At 36.1% G+C, this 16,564-nt stretch overlaps 1 protein-coding gene across 3 annotated transcripts in view; it reads right to left on the bottom strand.

Annotated features, from left to right (window-relative positions):
* The window catches only part of Tusc3 (tumor suppressor candidate 3), a 196,838-nt gene that overhangs the window by 160,892 nt on the left and 19,382 nt on the right, over positions 1-16,564 (bottom strand). The gene's annotated exons all lie outside the window — the stretch shown is intronic.

Genomic DNA, 16,564 nt, shown 5'->3' with positions numbered 1-16,564 from the left:
CACTACCCAACACACAGAGCAGCATCCACCAACTTAAAATTCATAATGTCTAGCATCTAATCAATTATTTCCAGAAAAGAAGGAAAATACATTCTATCATGAGGAGAAAAATCAATCAATAAACTCAATTTAGAACTGACACAAGTTTTACATTAGCGGAGAAACACACTAAACTACATTCCACATGTTAAAGATGTTGGATATATAAATGATATTTTAAAAAGAGCCAAACTGGGCTGGTGGAGTGGATCAACTGGTAGAGCACCTGTCTACCAAATATGAGGCCCTGAGTTCAAACTCCAGTACCACCAGAAATATAAAAATGAAAGATCCAAATTTAACTTCCAGAGAAGAAAACTACAGTATTAGAGATGAAAATACAATAGGTAGGATTAACACCAGAACAAAAGATAGGTCTGTAAACTTAGACATTCCAATACAAGCAATCTGAAATTTTTTTTTAAAAAGATAGAAAAATAAAAAATTACAGAAAATCAATGACCTGTGGGTCAACTTTAAAGGGACTCATAAATGTAATTATATTAATATTCATAACTTCTTGACACAGGTTTATGCATTCAGTTGATCTTCAGAATTAGGAACATTTAACTAGTGAAGAAGGATTTTAAAAAAATAGACAGCAGTAGTGAAAAGACAAGGAAGAGAAAAAGGAGGGATGCAGTGGTAACCAACAGTGCACAAGGCATAAAGAACACAAGGCTTATAATTTGGGTTATAATACATATATACAAGGAAATTTCAAAGAAACATCCAGTATAGCAATTAGACAAAATTGTCATTTTTTTCTACAAAAACAGAGAAACAGGAAAGCAAACCAGGACTTCACTAGGGAATAGGTAAGATAGTGGATGGGGATGGAGAGAAGGAAGAGGGTCAGAGGGCAAATATGTTGAAAATATTATGTACAAAAGTATGTAAATGGAAAAATGAGACCTGTTGAAACTATTCCATGAATGGAGGAATGGATAAAGGAGAATGATGCAAGGGATAAATTCAGCTATGATAAATTGCAAGAAATTTTGCAAATATCACAACATACCCCCAGCAAAACAATAATAAAAATAAAGTATAAAAGAAAACATTAAGGGCTGGTGGAGTGGCTCAAGTGGTAGAGCACCCACCTAGCAAACATGAAGCTCCTGGGGTCAAACCCCAGTACTACCAAAAAAAAAAAAAAAAAAAGAACATATAAAAAGAATGCAAGGTTTAAAAGCATCTTACATATTAAAACAAAAAGAGGGAAAAATTAAATAGCAATTTCAATATAATGATGGAACTGCAGAAAAGACTAATGCCAAGAATGCATGGGGACATTAGATCCAAGATGGCAACTAGGGTGCAGAACCAGAAAGGGTGGGCTCTGTGACACCAAAACCTTGCTGAGACGATGGAGCCACACTTGGCGGAAATAAAGCATCAAGGAGAATCAAAACATCGACACCATGAACCCCTAGCCCATAGAAAGTTTCTCCATGCCACATTACACTGAGAAAACAGGTAGCTGCCGCCACCACCTCCAAACCTGCCTGGGAGACATTTGGCAGACCAAACAGGTGAGTACCAAGTGTCACGTAGTATTCCCCCAGTCACCCCTGGGAGTAACCAGCATACCCCAACTGACGATCCCCCCGTAAAAAAAAAGAAAAAAGATAAAAAGAAACTGAACAATGAACAACAAACTGAAAACTAGCACACAGCAGAGAGAGCAGAAACACTGAAAGCCCATAGGAGAAGGGGGGAGGATCAAGGAGCTGATCTCCACTCCAACTTCAGTAAACAAACAGCTGGAAAGACAGAAAGGCCAAAGCAGGTGGGTGATAAGCCACTGCCTGAAGCAAGGCAAATAGATAACCACAAAGTTCACCTCCTGAGCAAGTGAGCAACACTCAAAGTCAAACAGCTCTGCAAATTGAAAAACATGCAAACTTAAACTGCCACACATCCTGAGGAGATAACCAAGCAGCTCCCACTGAAAGAAGAAAAAAACACTACCCACAAGCCAATCACTGGCAAGACTAAGACAGAGCTTCTGCTTAAATACCACCACCAGGATTGGATGCTGGAGGAGTAACACCAGAATTTAAACTAAGACTGAACCTGGAGGTTTTTTTGTTTGTTCATCATTTCTCCCCATTGATTTTTTTTTTTTACTTTCATTTTTGTGGGTTTTCTATTTTTACTTTTACTCCTAGTATTTTTTTTTCTTTTCTCTTTCTATACTATCAAGTTAACCATCATAATCCTCTCATTCCTACTCTCACCCCCTTCACTCTACATTCTTCTCCTGTGCTAAAACCCATTGTGCCCCAACGTCTCATTCTGCTCCCTTTCACTCACTCCCTTCCCCCAGCCCTCACCTTCCCCTCCCATTCTCCCCTAACCTATCGCCACACCATCAACCACTCCTTCAAACTCATCACCCACTGAGCAACGTCCTATACCAACTCTACACAACCCCAAACCCCTGCAATCCCTAACACTGACACCCTCTTCTACAACATAAATATACCCAAACACATACAAGGACTACAAAAACAGCAGCCCCCACACTGCTTTCCCCACTCAACCACCCCACTTCCCATCTCTACCTTTAGTGCCACCCTATCCAATTCCCCAAATTTCTACAGCTAGCATTACAAACGTTAACCACCCCCCCAATTCCCACTGCTTATAGAGGATCTTCTATATAACATAAACTACTGGTCGGGTATTAAACCTGTGAATTAGTCAATACTAAATTACACCCAGACAAGGGACAGAAATAGCACAAACACTTAGCTAAAAACCCAACACAGTCACAAAACAAAAATTAAATCAAGGGAAAGAAAACAGGTAACTAAAATCACCAACTAGCTTATCAAGAACATAGTTGCACAGTACCAAGTGGAGTGATGGGAAGAAGAAATAGGTATGGAAACCATTCTCCCAGAAAAATAATTTATTACACGATTCAGAGGGAAATGAACAAAACAGATACCAAACTCCGGACTCCAAAAAAGCAAAGACATATGACACCAAGGAACCCAACAATGTCCACAAGAACCACCTCAAAGAAGAAATCCTGCAAGTAACCAGTGAGAATTCCATAGAGATGATACTAGACACAGTTAATGAAAAGATACAAGAGGCACTCAAGAAATTTCAACACACCAAAAATAAAGAATAAAAGAGACACAGAAACCAATAAATGAACTCATAGCGGCCATAAATAAACACCAAAGTGAAACAGAGAACACAATAAACAGACAAATGAGTTAAAGATGATAATAGACAATATTAAAGATAAAGTCACCATGATATGGAAAACCTCAGAAATAAGAATGAAACAGAAACACAAAACGCAGTGGAAGGCCACTCCAGCAGACTACAACAAGTGGAAGACAGAATCTCAGAACTTGAAGATAAAATGGAAGTTAAAGGAAAAACTGAAGAGCTATTAGTCAAACAACTCAAGTCCTGTGAAAGGAATATATAAGAACTCACTGACTGCATCAAAAGACAAAATCTGAGAACCATGGGCACTGAAGAAGGGGAAGGAGTCCAAGCATAAGGGATTTGTAATATATTCAATAAAATCATAACAGAAAATTTCCCAAATCTAGAGAAAGTTATAGCATTCAAGTACAGGAAGCATCCAAGACACCAAACAGACTTGACCAAAATAGAACTAAAATGACATACTATCATTAAAACAACAAGCACAGAGGATAGAGAAAGAATACTGAAGGCTGTAAGAGAAAAAAAACAAATTACATACAAAGGTAAACCAATCAAAATCACAGATTTCTCAATGGAAATCTTAAAAGCACAAAGAAGAGCATGGAGTTAGGTATTCCGGGCACTGAATGAAAATAACTTCAGTGCCAGGATACTCTACCCAGAAAAACTATCATTCAAAATAGATGGAGCAATAAAAGTCTTCCATGATAAGCAGAAACTAAAACAATATATGACCACCAAGCCACCACTACAAAAGATTATACAAAGAATTCTGCACACAGAAAATGAAAGCAAACAAAACCATGAAAGAACAGGCAGTACCAAACCAGAGAGGAAGAAAAGACAACGGAAGTAGAGTGTAACACTGATTAAGCTGCACAAAATCTAACCCTTAAACAACAAAAACAACTAAATGACAGGAATCACCACGTACCTGTCAATACTAACACTGAATGTTAATGGACTTAACTCCCTCATCAAAAGACACCATTTGGCACACTGGATTGAAAAGGAAGATCCAACAATCTGTTGTTTACAGGAGACCCATCACATCAACAGAAACAAGCACTGGCTTAGGGTGAAGGGCTGGAAGAATATTTACAAAGCCAATGGTCCCCAAAAACAGGCAGGAGTAGCAATACTTATCTCAAAGTAAACTTCAAACTTACATTGATCAAACAAGATAAAGAAGGACACTCCATACTAATAAAAGGGGAAATACAACAAAAGGAAATAACAATTATCAACCTACATGCACCCAACATCAATGCACCTAATTTCATCAAACATACTCTGAAGGACCAAAAAACATATATAGACTCCAACACAGTGGTAGTGGGAGACTTTTAATACCACCCTATCACCAATAGATAGGTCATCCAAACAAAAAATCAATAAAGAAATTCTAGAACTAAATCACACCATAGATCAACTGGACCAAGCTGATGTCTACAGAACATTTCATCCAACTTCTCCATAATATACATTCTTCTCAACAGCCCATGGAACCTTCTCCAATATTGATCATACCTTAGGGCACAAAACAACCCTCAGCAAATATAAGAAAACAGAAATAATCCCATGCATTCTATCTGATCACAATACATTAAAACTAGAACTCAACAACAAAAACAACAGCAGAAAACATGCAAACTATTGGAAGCTGAACAATACATTGCTCAATGATCAATGGGTCATTGATGAAGTAAAAGAGGAAATTAAAAGGTTCCTGAAGTTAATGAAAATGAAAATAAGACCTACAGGAACCAACAGGACAAAGCAAAGGCAGTCCTAAGAGGAACATTTATAGCCATGAGTGCACATATTAAAAGGACAGAAAGATCTGAAATCAATGCTACCTAATGCTACATCTCAAACTCCTAGAAAAACAAGACCATGAAAATCCCAAAACAAGCAAGAGACAAATAATAAAATTAAGGGCTGAAATTAATGAAATAGAAACAAAAAAAATCAAAAGAATCAATGAAACAAAAAGCGGGTTCTTTGAAAAAATAAACAAGATTGACAGACCCCTGCCAAATATGACTAAAATGAGGAGAGAAAAAACCCGAATCAGAAAAATCAGAAATGTAAAAGAGATGATAACAAACACCACAGAAATCCAGAGAATCATCAGAGACTACTTTGAGAACCTATATTCCAATAAATTTGAAAATTTTGAAGAAATGGACAGATTTCTAGATGCTTATGACCACCCAAAATTGAAGCAAGAGAATATTAATCACCTGAATAGATCTATGACAGAAAATGAAATTGAAGTAGCAATAAAGAGTCTCCCAAAAAAGAAAAGTCGAGGACCTGATGGATTCTCTGCTGAATTCTATCAGACCTTTAAGGAAGAACTGCTATCAACTCTCCTTCAACTTCTTCATGAAACACAAAGGGAAGGAACACTGCCTAACTCATTCTATGAAGCCAGTATTACACTCATCCCAAAATCAGACAAAGATACCTCCAAAGAGGAGAACTATAGGCCAATGAAATTAATGAGCATCAATGCAAAACTACTCAATAAAATAATGGCAAACAAAATCCAACAACACATCAGAAAGATCATCCCCCATGAACAAGTAAGCTTCATCCCAAGGATGCAGGAGGGAGATGGGTCAATGTAATACAGCACATTAATAGAAGCAAAGACAAAAACCACTTCATCATCTCAATAGATGCAGAAAAAGCCTTCAATAAGATCCAACACCACTTCATGCTTCATGATAAAAGCTCTAAGAAAACTAAGAATAGAAGGAATGCACCTCAACATTTTAAAGGCTATATATGACAAACCTATGGCCAACATCATACTTTATGGAGAAAAACTGAAACCATTTCCCCTAAAATCCGGAACAAGACAAGTGTGCCCACTACTCCCACTCCTATTCAACATAGTCCTGGAATTCCTAGCCAGAGCAATTAGGCAAGAAGAAGAAATAAAAAGTATACAAATAGGTAAAGAAATTGTCAAAATATCCCTACTTGCAGATGACATGATCCTGTATCTTAAAGACCCAAAAAACTATCCAAAGACTCCTAGACGTGATAAACAGTTTCAGGAACGTGGCAGGATACAAAATCAATTTACAAAAATCATTAGCTTTTCTACACACCAACAACAAACAAATTGAGAAATAATATATGGTAACAATTCCATTTAAAATAGCCACAAAAAAAAAATCAAGTACCTAGTAGTAAACTTAACAAAGCATGTGAATGACCTCTACAAGGAGAACTATAATCTCCTAAAGAAAGAGATGGAGCAAGACTACAGAAGGTGGAAAGATCTCCCACACTTACGGATTGATAAAATCGATATAGTAAAAATGGTTAAACTACCAAAAGAAATTCCCATAAAAATCCCAAAGACATTCATCACAGAGACTGACCAATCTACCCTAAAGTTCATTTGCAAACACAAGAGACCACAAATAGCCAAGGCAATACTCAGCAAAAAAGAGCAATGCTGGAGGTATCACAATACCCGACTTCAAACTATATAACAAAGCAACAGCAATAAAAACAGCATGGTACTGGCACAAAAACAGATATGAAGAACAGTGGAACAGGACAGAGGACCCGAATATGAATCCACACAGCTATGCCTACCCTATTTTTGACAAAGGTGCCAAAAACATAAGACGGAGAAATCTTCAACAAATGTTGCTGGGTAACATGGTTAGCTGCCTGCTGAAAACTGAAACTAGATCCATGTTTATCACCCTGTATTAGTATCAACTCAAAATGGATCAAGGACCTTAATATCAAACCCTAAACTCTAAAGTTGATACAGGAAAGAGTAGGAAATACCTTGGAAGTAATAGGTATAGGCAAGGACTTCCTCAATGGAACCCCAGCAGTTCAGCAACTAAGAGAAAGGATGGACAAATGGGACTTCATAAAACTAAAAAGCTTCTGCACAACAAAAGAAATGGTCTCTAAACTGAAGAGACCACACACAGAGTAGGAGAAAATACCTGCCAGCTATACATCAGACAAAGGGCTGATAACCAGAAAATACAGGGAATTCAAAAAACTAAACTCCCCCAAAATCAATGAAACAATAAAGAAATGGGCAAGTGAACTAAACAGTACTTTTGCAAAGGAAGAAATTCAAATGGCCAAAAAACACATGAAAAAATGCTCACCATCTCTAGCCATAAATAAATGCAAATCAAAACCACACTAAGATTCCACCTCACCCCATTAGAATAACCATCATCAAAAACACCACCAACAACAGGTGTTATGAGGATTTGGGGAAAAAGGAACCCTCAAACACTGCTGGCAGGAATGCAAGCTAGTACAACCCCTCTGGAAAACAATACGAAGGCTTCTTAAAAATCCAAACATAGATCTGCCATATGATCCAGCAATCCCACTCCTAGGGATATACCCAAAGGAATGTGACTTAGGTTACTCCAGAAGCACCTGAACACCCATGTTTATTGCAGAGCTATTCAAAATAGCCAAGTTATGGAAACAGACAAGATGCCCCACTACTGATGAACAGATTAAGAAAATGTGGTATTTACACACAATGGAATTTTACTGAGCCATGAAAAAGAATGAAATCTTATTTGCAAGTAAATGGATGAAACTAGAGAATATCATCTTAAGTGAAGTTAGCCAGGCTCAGAAAACCAAAAATCTTATGTTCTCCATCATATGTGGACTTTAGACCTAAAACAAATGCAGCATTAGACTTGGGTCACAAGCTAAGGAGAGAACACATATAGGAGAAATAGGGGAACTTGAAAGTGTTTGATGTACCCACTACAATGGAGCTAATACACTAAACTTAAAATGACAGAGGTCAATATGGGAAGGTGACTGGGAAGTAGTGAAGAGGTCTGGTAGAGATGAATGAATTCAGATTGTAATACACTTGTGCATGGAAGCATTGCTAGGAATCTCTCTGTATAGCTATCTTTATTTCAACTAGCAAAAATGTTATGTCTTTCTTATTATTGCTTATGTCTACTCTTCAACAAAATTGGAGAAAAGGACAGAACAGGTTCTGCCTAGAAGGGAAGGGGGTGAGGGGACAGGGAGGGGGGTGGGGAGCAGGGGGAAGAAATGGCCCAAACAATGTATGCACATATGAATAAATGAATAAATAAAAAAGAAAATGGATTACAAAAAAATTGTGTAATGGAGAACAGATATAGAGAAAAATCTGGCCATTTGAATAATACTTGTGAGGTTTTTTGGTGGTTCTGGGGTTTGAACTCAGGACCTCACACTTGCTAGTCAGGTGCTCCACCATTTAAGCTATGTGCCCAGTCCTTTTTGCTTTAGTTATTTTTTCAGGCAAGGTCTCATATTTTCTCCAGGAGTCTGCGTCCAGACCTCAATCCTCTTATCTCTGCCTCCCACAGTTAGGATTACAGAACTGAACCACCATGCCCAGATCTTTGGTTGAGATGGAGTATCAGTAACTTTTTTCCTGGACTGGCTTTAAGCCTCAATTCTTCTGATCTCCACCTTCCAAGTAGCTGAGATTACAGGTGTAAGCCATCACATTTCTAGTTTAAAAAACAAAAAGTTTGCCATTAAGCTCCAGCACTGATCTAATCGTTTTTAGGCAACTTTAATTCTTCACTTTTTCTAAAACAATGACCTAATGAGATCAAAAATAAAAATCTATTTTTTCACTAACTCCTATGTGCCAAGCATCACACGTTCTTGAAGTATGTTAAAGAATCTAGGGCCAGGCCTTATGCTGCATGCTTACAATAATACCTAGTCTATTTGGGAGGCAGAGATCAGAAGATCAGTTTGTGGCCATCTAGGCAAAAAGCTACCAAAGGCCATCCCCCATCTCAACTCTCAACAAGCAAGACAGATTTAGTAATTCTAGCTTCACCGGAGGCAGAGGTAGGAGGATCATGGTCAGGGCCAGCCCTGGGAAAAGTAGAATCATATCTGAAAAATAACTAAAGCAGAAAGAGCTTAAGGCGTGGCTCAAGTGGTTAGAGAACCTGCCTACAAGAGCAAGCCCGCCTGGAGTTCAATCCCCAGTACTGACAAAAAGACAGAAAAAAAAAAATTTTATAGCCTCCCACATAAAGCTTTATATATGTGCAAATAGGAGACACACACAAATACATGAACATAAATGTGTGTGTGTGTGTGTGTATTGCACATGTGAATCCACTTACAAAGCTTTGAAGACTGCAACAGAAAAACTATTTAAAAATCTATTCTCATGTATTTAAGAAAAACACTTTCTAATGTTCTATAGCATAACAGGATAAACAGGATTGACGACAATTAATTATATATTTCAAAATAGCTAGTAGAGAGGACATCGAATGTTCCCAACACAACACAATGATAAATATTTGAGGTAATTGATGTGCCAATTACTCTGATCTGAACTTTACATGTTATATACATGTATCCAAAAGTCACAATTACCCCATAACTACATGCAATTGTGTATCAATTAAAAATATATGTAAAATGAGTTAAATCAATCATGAGAGTATGCTAGAAATTCTAACAAAACAAGCATTTCAAAAACAATACCTATTCCTATGCTTTGTGGCTGCAATGACTAGAAGACTTCAGGAAAGCATAAGCCTCAAGTAAGTACATGATCTTCTAGCTATACCTACCATTAATAATGGCTCATATAAGCATGAAATGTTAGCAAGGGAGGGCTACAATCACTGGTATTGATGGCTGAGCCAAGACAAGATCCAAATTCTGATTCTAGAATTTGTCTTGGAAAGTTGGGATGAAAAAAAACCACTTCCTTGTAGGAGCAAATGATTATAAAATCTCACTGTCTCTAGCTAGGATCCAAAGGAAAGAACTTACAACTTAGTTTAGGGGAGACTTGGGTATTTTTGGTGGAATATATCTCATTTCATGCTTCTTCTGTAATTTCTGATTACCATTTACAGTTTTAACTAGATCCAACCCTACTAATGTTCTGTTAAAAAGCCTCCAACTTTAGTTTTAGGAGGCCACAAATTATACTGTAAAATAGCTGACAGATAGCAGTTACTATGATATTTGAATTTAAAATTAGTCATCCTGGGTTTCCTTTTTTGTTTAAAGATATTTTATCACATATAATCAGGTTCTTATTCTTCTAATTGTAAGTTTTTTTCTTTAAATCTAGAGGTTTTTTTTTTTTTCCTTACAGTACTGGGGAATAAACCTATGACCTTGGTTTTACTAGGCACTTGTGCCACATCTTGCCCTTGAGAACATCTTTGTGTAACTACTATGGTAGTGTGTATGTGTATGTATGGATATGGATATGGACATGGATATGCACTAGATTGGAGAGAGAGAACTACCTTCCCAGTTTCTGGTTTTCTTTGTTTTTGTTTTATTTTCTCACTTTCAGTGGGGACCCCTACTGTTTTACTTAAAAACTCTAAGGCTGTTTACTTATTTGTAAGATGATAAGTAACCTGTCAAGAACAACAACAAAAAAAAACTTCAAATACAGATTTTGTATCTATTTTAAGCTATAAATGTTTTTAAAACTTTATTACTATTCATTTTGAACTTCATCCTCATTTTTGAAACTTTCACTTCAAATTTACATATATTGTTTTACTAATCTAAAGTTGCAGAACTTGGAATTTTAATAAGGACCTAATTATTTTAGGTTATAAAAACTTTAGCTTACAGATCTAGCATACTACTTATGAATACCAATGTGATAGCAGGCTAATTTTCTACCTCAAGGTAAATTTAATATTAATTTTTGATTACCCACTATCAGCCTAATATTACAGCCTTCTCTATAGTATACATTCCCTTTCTAAGCTTCACTCTTACTTCTAATTGACCAATTTACTAAATTGTAACTTCACTGTAGTCTCTAAAGCAGCCTCTCAAACTTCAACTTGCATCAGGACCTTGTTCAAATGCCTGGAAAGCAGTCTAGAAAAGAGCAGGTCTAAGATCCCAGGAAAGCCAAATGATGCAAGCCCTGAGTCACACTTGGTATTGTAGGGTCTGAGGACTAGCGAACTCAGAACAATTACCTGGGAAACAAAAAGGGCTAGTTTTAGCCAAAAAATAAGAAGCTGGTATCTTAAACAAGAATGCTATTTTTTTTTCTTTTACAAAATTGGAGAACAGGAGGGTGGGACAAGTCCTGAGGGAGAGGGGAGAAGGTAGGGAAAGGATGTGAGAGGGTAAATATAGTGCAAATACTATGTACACCTGTACATAAAAGGAAAAAATACCTCCTGAAACTATTCCAGGACTGCGGGGAGAAGGAATAAAGGAGAGCAATGGAGGAAGTAAGTTCAAGTACGGTATATTTGATACATTGTAAGAACTTTTGTAAATGTCACAATGTACTCCCACACAAGCACAACTATTAAAAAGAAGAGTTATTTGAAACTAATAAACCTGTTTTTATTTAAAAATAAAAACCTCAAACGATTATTGAATTTAGACATTTAAAAAAATAATGGTATAAGCCAAACACCAGGGGCTCACACATGTAATCCTAGCTACTTGGGAGATCAGGAGGATGGAGATTAAAGGTCAGCCAGGACAAAGAGTTCACAAGACCCCATCTCCAAAATAAACAGAGCAAAATGGACTAGATGTGGCTCAGGCAGTAAAGTGCTTGCTTTGCAAGTGCAAAGCCCAATTATGCCACAAACATCATTAACTTATACCATCTTTACTAATGTAGTTCACGTTGGAGACAAAATTATTTAAGTATTAATTCTATCTTTTATAAAGGTATGAGCAAAGTAGCATCCTAAAAGCCACTGTCATTCTATTCAAGTACTTAAAACACCACTTTGTGGCATATTCCTGTCACTGTGTGTTTCTGGGTAGCAGAGGGAAATGGGAGATGCCTTAAATAAGGGCTGTTACAAAAATACTGACATGTCACTTGAGAATGAATGGTGTGAAAAGTCTGTGGGTCATTCTTTAAAAAAATACATAAAAGAGAAACAGAAAACTGCATGTTACAGTGACATATTAAATATCTAAAAGGCTAACATATGTGAAAGAAGTTTTTAAATTCAGTATCAGGACAGATATATAGAAAGCAGTGTAAGGAATAAAGTCCACAAGCAGTTTCACTGGCTTTAGTTCTATACCCCATTAGGAAGTAAACCAATACAAACCAATATATAAGTACAACTTGACTATCCCTACTCAAAAACTCTGGAGTCCAAAATGCTCCAAAATCCATAATCTCAACATTAACATAATTTGATACCTGATTGCATGTGGCAGCTCACAGTCAAAACACAGGCACACTAAAAATAATATAAAAATTCCATTTAGGCTATGTTTATAAGCTGTATATAAAACAGAAATTAATTTCAAGTTTAGATTTGGGTCCCACTCCCAATAGCACACAGTCTGGGAATATGGCCAGTTGATCACCATGAAATTTTCGTTTAATAATAGTTTCAGGACAAGAAACAAGTTTTTTCAACAGAAGAAAAAGTTGTAACTGTTTAAGGAAATGAAAAAAACAGGATACTAGCATATTAAGAACAGTAGTTTTCAATATGTAATCCCTCAACCATCAATAGTTTTCAAACTTTATCAAGTATTAGAATCCTTAGAAGAGTTTATTTATTTTAAAAACTCAACAGTTTCATATGCTCTATGGACCATAGTGAAAATCAATGCATTAAGCTACCAATTAATAAATGCTAAGCCTATAACCTGCTGCTGGTCCACTGGAGCTCTAGCTCCACAGCAAGAGGTATGTTCATTCAGCTTTGAATGACATTAAGATTTACAAGGCATCCAGCTATCCTGCCTTCTACTTCACATGTTTCAGAGAAAAGTGAAGCATACCTCATAACCTTTCTCATCTTCTCACTCAAATGATCTTCATCCACACTAATTACCTCCTGATCTAGAAGTATGTGTTCTGACATAACTTAACTCCAGGAATCCAATTAGGACAGCCCTGCACTACCCCCACCCTCATCTATCTTCATCATATTTTATCGGTTCTACCTGATGCTCATCTATAAACAAGTTCTAGTCTCGACACCCCATATCTCCACCCCCAATAAAACTCTTTCTCTGCACATATTTCTAGTTAACAGTGCTATTATCCACTTCACTGTTTATAGAAGTATCTTTAAAAGGTAACCTGTACATTTGTTTTTACATTGAATTAACTCATTAACCTATGAAACAATCATCTGTGTTTAACCATTCTATCTGTTCTTGACAAAATAAAAATGACCTCCACCCCCTTATCTGAAAATAGTATTTGGCAACATTAATCATTCTGTTCTTAAAATACTTCTCATGATTTTTGAAATACCCTACTCTCTGAGTTCTCTTTCTAATTCCCTTACCATTTCTCAACCTTTCTGACTGGTTTTCTTCACAACTTTTTTATGTAGTTACCTGTTCTCTTGACTCTGTGTAAATTCACCTATTTCTATAACTTTATCAACTTACATAATCACATAATTATGACCCCTATAATCAAACTCAAATCTAGATATCTCTCCTGAGCTTTAAATGAAATTTCCAAAGGTCCCAAAGCAAGTATCAAAAATTGAATTAATGTGCCCCCTTAATATATATCAATACCGTTACTCCAATGCCAATGAATTCAGCAGTTTACTGTCACTTTTTCTCCATTGTTTCAAAGATAACACCAGCAGCCTTTCGTTATCTTTTCCAATTACTTTCATGGTCTTGATTCCATGAACTTATTTTACAGCATATCCAGCCCCAAATTCTTTCTACACTACCGCAAGAATTATCTTTAAAATGCAGATGTGTGTATTTCCTACATTTTATATTATCCTTCAGTGTCTTCATATCTCCTACAATTTTATAAATTTCAAACACCTTAAACATTGCTTCAGACTTAACAAAAGATCTTGATTTATACCTGTCCAGACTCACTTCTGAAAGCCCCCACTATTTGAAATCCCATAAACTCAACATACTTTCCCATTGTTGTACCTTTGTGCAGCCTGTCCTTATCACCTGGGGTTTTCCACTACCTTTCTCCCTAACTAACACCAACACCTACACACACATTCCAAATCCATTCTGCAACTTCTGTCAATATATCAACCTCTTCTCTTTTAGTCAAGACTAAATTCAGTCAGTTATTTAACTGTGCAGTGTTTTCCTTTTTTACCATGCACAGATATGGATATAACAGGTTAAAAAGTGCCTCTATCACAGCAGTTACATTGCCACTGTTAGTTTTCATGTAAGTCTCCCTCACTAAACAGTCTATGATGAACTGCATTCACCTTTGTATCACCCTGAACCTGTGTTAATATACATTTAAGGAATCATTAGTTAACAAGTTAATCAGAACAGATAAGTGAATTTATAATACAACTCCTCCTTGTTAAGTGGGCTTTTTTCACTTTTATGATAAAAAGTCAAAAAGGAAAAATAAATAAACCTTAAGTATTTTGATCACCACAGAAATATTAAAACAGTAAGCCACTGTGTATGATGAGACTTAAGTGGCTGTTTTAACAATATTTTCTTGCAAAACACTGTTCCTGTGGTAGAGAGGGTAAACTAGTTATACCATCTGTCAGGACATTTGATTCAGTTCATCTCCTTACTAGGGTGAAACTCCCCTTCCTTACACCCATTACTGATTTTTCCTTCCTAAAACTGTGTCCTCATTTAAGGTAAGTCTCATCTCAAAAGTTTTTCAGTTTAGGATATATAAAGGCTTATGCTTCTTAAATGCACTTTCAAGAGTTGTCCAAAAAAAATCAATGTCTTTAATAACTCATTACCATCCACTACACAAGAGTATAATTGGCACAGGAATAGAACTAATCTAATTAAACCTCCCACACAATATGGCATGTGTACTCTCCTGACAGTTGATCAACAAAGGTGAACACTTCTATTAAAAAACCTAGCTTGCTCTGTGACTAGGAAGCCAACTCCAATTCAAAACAACATTTCAAAATTCTTCCTTATATTGAGTATGTATTTACCTATGTAATATCCATCTACTGACCCTAGTTTTGTTCCCTAGAGCTATAAAGAAAACTTCTTCACCATAGAAAATGTATTTCTAAAAATTCAAAGTGCAAAATCATTACCTTCTATCTTTCATTTTCCAAGCTAAATTACTTCCAGTGCTCCCCCATGTAATGTTGCTTTCACTTTTTACCATCACGTCAATCTTCTCTGTAATGGTTCTAGTTCTCAGACTTAAAGTGAGTTTTATTTGCTCTCCTTTTATTATAAAATGGCTGTAAATTTAAATAAAAAAAATAGCTCAGAAGAGAATCCAAAAGTATACTGAATTCCCTTGTCCAGGAAGAGCTTTAAAAGGTACTTGCCTGGCTAAAACATTGAAAGCATTCCTTAAACTACACACGTCTGCTGGCAAAAGGTAGAAGACTTACTGTTTCTAGGGTCCTCAAACTCTGCCCAGTCACTGGGAACTCCTGGAAAGCCACTCTTAAAAATCAAAACAATGTGGGCAAAACTAAGCACTAAAAACAGAAGTTAAGCACTGCAGCAGAGGTAAATGCCACAGAATTAATCCAGAATTCTATGTAATCCAAATAAATGTAAAAAACAAAAACAAGCCAACAGTAAGTCAGGAAAGTAGGGTATTACAATCCACAGTTGCTAAAATTCCTTAACAATACAATGTCCAGTTTTCAACAAATTATGCATAATATGACAAAGACACTTATGGAAATAGAAAAACATAAACATGTATACATACTTTCATGTTATATTATATATATGATGAAAGATAAAAACTGACAAAAACCTCAAATTAGCTGTTATAAGTATATTCAACAAAACTGTAACTGAAGAGTTAAAGAAAGCTACAGTGACAATGACATCAAATAAAGAATACAGATAAAGACAAATTATAAAAGATTACTATGGTTTGAATGTCACCTGCTAATCTCTTATTAAAACTTAATTTGCCTTGTAATGTAACAGATGGGAACCTTATAAGGTTATGACATCACAAGGACTCAGTCCTCATAAATGAATTAATATTATTAATGCAAAAATGGGTTTAGTTATCACTAGAATGCATTCATGGTAAAAAGGGTAAGTTCAGTATGATTTCTTCTTTTTCACACAAGCTTGTCCTTAGTCATGTGATGACTCAACAGGAAGACCCTTATAAGATGTTAGTGCTATAGACTTCTTAGTCTCCAGAACTGTGATCTTCTATTGCTTTTAGTTATTCAGTCTATAGTATTGTTATAGCAGTAGAAAATGGACTAAGACAGTAACCAAATGAAAGTATAAACTTGAAAACATGATTTCTATCTGAGACGTAAACTGTCCTTACATGATTGATTCATTA

This window comes from Castor canadensis, chromosome 14, assembly GCF_047511655.1.
Source record: "Castor canadensis chromosome 14, mCasCan1.hap1v2, whole genome shotgun sequence".
NCBI classification, from domain to species: Eukaryota; Metazoa; Chordata; class Mammalia; order Rodentia; family Castoridae; genus Castor; species Castor canadensis.
Note: the sequence above shows the minus strand (reverse complement) of the source record. Positions and strands in the feature narration are given on the sequence as shown.